This window comes from Poecilia latipinna, unplaced genomic scaffold (assembly GCF_001443285.1).
Source record: "Poecilia latipinna isolate Pla-1442-1.1 unplaced genomic scaffold, P_latipinna-1.0 Scaffold2968, whole genome shotgun sequence".
NCBI lineage: Eukaryota > Metazoa > Chordata > Actinopteri > Cyprinodontiformes > Poeciliidae > Poecilia > Poecilia latipinna.
Window position 1 is genome coordinate 48,695 of NW_015115584.1, and position 5,555 is coordinate 54,249.

General features: G+C 39.3%; 1 long non-coding RNA gene across 1 annotated transcript in view; it reads right to left on the reverse strand.

Annotated features, from left to right (window-relative positions):
• The window catches only part of LOC106939744 (uncharacterized), a 21,887-nt gene extending 17,446 nt beyond the window's left edge, over positions 1–4,441 (reverse strand). The window contains exon 1 of the long non-coding RNA XR_001422904.1: positions 4,350–4,441. This is a non-coding gene — a long non-coding RNA (uncharacterized LOC106939744). The remainder of the gene's footprint in view (positions 1–4,349) is intronic.
• Positions 4,442–5,555: the final 1,114 nt, after the last annotated feature.

The following is a 5,555-nucleotide window of genomic DNA, read 5'->3' on the forward strand; positions in this document are numbered from 1 at the left end:
AACCACTGCTTTAGATCAACATTAGATTATTTTTCTTCGTTTGTCCTTTCATTTGGTTTATTTTGTTTCTATTTCCTTTTAATTCTTACAAAGCACTTTGTATTGCCTTGTTGCTGAAATTTCTTATATAAATAACATTACCTTACCTTAATCATTAAGTTTGGTTAAAAATAATTATTGCACTCTCAATAAATGACTTCCAATAGATGTTCTCAGTTGCTAGAACGCCCTCATGAGCTCAGAGGGTCAAACTGATGAAGAGGACGGATGCTATCTGCTAAAATATTCCTTGCCATCTTCCATGTTCTTTCATCAAGCAGTTGAAACAAAGCTGTTATGTTTTGTTAGTCTGCAGCTCATGTGACCAAACCAGCCGAAAAGCTAAAACACTCAACATTGTCTTGTACACAAGCTCTATAGGTAACCCCAAGATCACTGGATCTTCTTAAAAGATACAGTCTGAGAACAGTTCTTAAAAAAATTGCCAGTGTTTTCAGCAAAGTTAAGCTGACTGTCCTGGAATGACCCATGGTATTTAAAATTTGCCATCAAGTGAAACTGGTACTACTTTCAGGTTTTGTTTAGGTAATTTAATTAGCTCTACCTTACGGAAATAAAAAGTTAATAATGAATAAAGATTTTGTGGGATTCTGATTTAGTGTTGTAATTAAATATAATTGCACAACTAATAAGTTGTGTTACCACCCCCAACCACTAGTTCAGTAGCAGGCCCGAAAAGATGGAACTAAGCTACAGAATTTGCTAGAAACTGTGAGCTGCACTGAATAAAAGAGACAAGTTCAAATACATACCAAGAGTGGAACTCCTTCCTAAAGGTAAAGATATGTCACAGATTTCAAAAGAAAATAAAAATGGGAGATTGCGGATAATGTAGGAAATAACGCCCCCTTCACTTCCAGAGTGCAATGGACCCATTTCCAAATAAGGTATGAGACTCCCTGTGGTCCGTCCCAGCCCCTTTCTGTTTTCTGCAGCGAGGTCCTTCTCACTGCATCTCCTTCAGGAGCAAGCAGCTACCATCACTGAGGTGGCTGAGCTCCATGAAGAAGAGTTGAGGCAAACAAAAGAAAAATAAAAGCTGTTTTCTCTCAATGAACAGTATTTTTTTATACTCACTCCACACATTGTACATTGTTTGTATGACATCAAGGTCCTAATACAATCCTCCCAAATATGTGAAGAGCTTTAGACAGAGTGAAAATATATAAATATGTCATCGACACTTAACATTGTGGATTACCAATGAAGGCATCCAAAAGTGAATACATTATTCAGCAAACCAAACATTTTGACATTATCAGGGTTGCTATTAAAAAGAACCCAAAATACAAATCATATTTTTTCCATTTCTATGTTGTACTAAATCATTCTATCCACTCTCTGTTCAGCTGTCTGCCTGGAGAATCTTCAGTGTAAGTGAGAAAATGTATCCAAAACCTGTAACCTTAATTAGTGATAAGACTGAGTTTAAACTTTTAATTAGTGACCAAAATGTGAAAACATGGAAGGTTTGATTAAATCTAGAACCAGTCAGATTAGAAGGAATATGGCTTTATTTGTCCTCAGTGTAACTGACATCAGATGAATCATAATTTACTATCGAGAAGTTAAAAACAACAGATTGTTAATGCACTTCAACTCTGTAAGAACATAAGACATTTGTTTTTAAATCAGAAATGTTTTATCAGCATATTGAGCTCATGTGATTCCAGCTCCAGACATCCTGAAAGTAAACACTGACCAGCAGTCAGGAAGATGGACACTGATGAGACATCCTACAACTCAGAGGAGGACGTAGAACCACCAACATCTGAAGAAGTGGAAAAAAGAATATTTTTAGTGTTTAATACTGCGACATGTGAAAAGGTATATTGACCATGGCCATTTTGAACAAATTTCTTAATTTAGAACAGGTTTGTGTTAATGATTTAAAACTAAAACTATTGCTGGGTAAGTATTCAACTTGAGGGAAGGAAGAATAGAGATCAAAAGGGAACTCTGACTGAGGCTCCTGTTGTGTTAGAGAGGACAGGAGGCCATAAAATTAGCATCTGCAGGAAGGCAGTATCACTTGGATGAGTGTGGGAGAGAGAAGTTTGCTCGGTTCACGGAAGATCAAGTCTTCCAAAACTAACATCTGGGACAGTGTAAAACTGAATAGAACATAATGTTTAAAACCATTAACATTTAATTTGTAAGACATTTTTCTTAGTTATTAATAGCATGCTCTGACTGAAAATAGTTTAATCGTAGTTTTAGAATTACTAATTTCGTCACTGATGAATGTATTTTGAAATTGTATTATCTGTTACTATATCAGAATCAAATGGAAATGGTGTGAATGAAAATGTTTTGTTTAGTATTAGAAAATTGTTCAAGTTTATGATGAAAAGGGTTTTAGAAAATGATTGTGTTAATTTTTATACTTAGGATTGAATGTTATATTTGATAGGTTAGAAAAAGGAATTTTACCCCATTCTGTTCTGTTGATTTTATGTATTACTTTTGGTTCACGCCAAGACTCAATCTTTTGAGGTGCTGAACGCAGAAGAACAAAATTAGGTTTGTGGAGATAACCTTTGTTTCAACTTTCTACAGGATTTTAAGATTCTTCCTGAGGAATCTGAGTAGGGAGAAATTCCAGATTTCACACCCATCTGTAAAATACCTTTCTCCGTTTGTCTTTGCCCAGATAGCCTTAAAACAGCAGGAGTTCAGGAGAAGCTCTGCTCTCACTTTGCTTAAACAAAGGGGACAAAATTGCCTTTGATCTTGGAAGCAAATTGTAAGGAGTTTCTAACTTGTAAGAGGGTCCATAATAGCTTCCAGTTGGTCAAGCAGAGGTACGCCTTATTTGAATACATTAAAGAGGAAAAACACACCTTTACTATAAAAGTTTGTACACAGGAGTAACAAATCAGATTACTGCCTTATTTTGCTTTTTTGCATCAGCACTCTCCAAAGACCTTTTGCCTTCTTTTTTTCTATCCTCTTTGTCTCAGGTAAATGAATGCATGTCTCTGTTATTCTGCAGTTTCTATTATAATTTCATGCGTTGTCTTCTATTGGATTAAACTCTGTAAATTCTATGACGTCGACACATTGTTTTCTGTGTGGCTGCACGCGGCCCGCCGGGAGAACCTGGGATGAGAAGAAGATCGAGCTAGAGAGTTTCTTAAAACCTAAAATCTTCAACAAAACACATTGGAATATATTATGAATGTACGGCGCCATCATGCATTTCTGACACTATTAAGTTATTTGAAACACCCTGACTATTAGCACAAGTATATTCGGCACCATTACAAGTTTTATAGTAGTTTAATACAAAAATCATCGTTAGCTCACCTGCACCGTCTGTGCCACCTGCTTTCCTCCTCACACATCGCAGCTTTCCTCCCACAACGCATTTTCTTGAAATCTCAGAAAAATCACAATCAGGCTATAAAAATAGCTCAGCTCCCTCTTCTTTTGTCTCGAAAAACAACAACACATTAGGTCGCATATATTGTAACGAAGTACAGCACATGGCGCCTGGAGGCGGGGCGCTATACCTCCCACCGCCAGGAGGCGGCACCGTGCTACAGAGCCTAGCCGGTGGAAAAACGGTCACTCCAAAGGAGAGCCGAGCTGAGCTGCTGAAGTTGAGCCGGTGGAAAAGGGGCTTGGGTTGCCCAGTCAAGGTTAAAACTTTACAAGACCGACTGATTGTAGTGATGCAATAGGTGTAAAATATTGAATAAAATGTTGTGCTAACATGAGTGGTTTTATTTTCACTCTTACATTTAAGTTTATGACACACAAAATTACAATATATCTTTTTTCCATCACACACTTGTTTGTGAATAAAACCACAGGTGTGATGTAGAAGTTAGAAAAACTTTCTATTTATTTTCATATTTGTCCTCACAATAGAAGGAAAAAACCTTCCTCATCCCCAAACACAGACATGGTTTGGCTGCAGAGAAAACTGACAGGCTGCCCCAGTGCTGGATTAAATGCCCAGTTCACTACAGGCAGCTTGAGTCAGTCCCACTGCTGTTGGTCAGAATCAGATATCCTCATATGAAGAAACCATGACGCATCAGTACGACCTGTTCACTGTTCGCTCTGTGCTTCACCTTAACCTAACATTACCACCAGGTGGTTCACACCCCTGATGGGATCTGGGCTGGAGGTGAGCAGCCCAGATCCCATCAAGTGAGGTTAGTAAATAGACGTTACTGCAGAACCTCAACTGACAAAGAAAGATTCAGCCAACAGCATTTGGAGCTCACAAAATATCACATAAACATTAGCGAAAATACTGCAGATGCAGATTTAATTACCAGTCAGAACCACCTTCCCAGATACAAAGATGAGCAGGACGATACGAGGTTTCACCATCCGGTAGATGAGTCCTGGGAATAACTCAGGCTCATAACTGGGAAGACATCATTCACACAGATTATTGGAGTAAGACCAATGAGTAAGATAATTAACCAACACCACATTTCAGATTTGCTAAACTCAGAGGACAAAATTTTTGGAAAATACAACAATTAATGAGAAAAGGAACATTTATTCAGTGAAACAAAAACAAAATTCTGTTGCGATAAAATCCCAAGAGGCACAGTTACAGTGCCACCCCTTCTGTTCATAGCTTCTCAAACTCCCTTGGCTAGTAGAACAGCACTTAGTCTACTCCAATAATATTTCACAAAGTTGAAACATGCAGACAGAAGGACGTTTGACAATCTTTTTCAGAGTACTAGGTCCTCTCCCAAAGTTATTCTGCAAGGTTTATGTGTAGTGGGTGAGACAGTCACAGAAGGTTGATTTACTCCTCAAACATTTATCTGCATTAGCCCCTCAAAACTGAGGGGCGAAATGGACAAAATGGAACTGGAAGATGTTAAAACTGGGAGAAGTTACACTGCTTTCTCAGAGGGTACTCCAATAATGTAAACGGTAAACTTGTAGTTAAAATATTTTGGTTTAATTCAATCTATAGTTGAATTAAACTATAGGTTTAGGGTTAAGGATGGATGGCTGGATGGCCATCCATCCATCCATTTTCTTCTGCTTATCCGGGGTCAGGTCGCGGGGTAGCAGCTTACGAAGGGAGGACCAGACTTCCCTCTCCCCAACCACTTGTTCCAGTTCTTCCGGGAAAGTTCAAGGCATTCCCAGGTCAGCCGAGAGACATAGTCCCTCCAGCATGTCTTGGGTCTTCCTCGGGGCCTCCTCCCAATAGGAGGACATGGCCTGAACACCTCACCAGAGAGGCGTACAGGAGGCATCCTGACCAGATGCCCGAACCTCAACTGGCTCCTCTCGAAGTGAAGGAACAGCGGCTCTACTCTGAGTCCCTTCCCGATGACCGAGCTTCTCACCCCAACTCTAAGGGAGAGCCCAGACACCCTGCAGAGGAAACCCATTTCGGCCGCTTGTATCCGTGACCTTGTTCTTTTGGTCATGACCCAAAGATCATGACCATAGATGAGGGTGGGAACGTAGATCGACCGATAAATTGAGAGCTTCACTTTTTGACT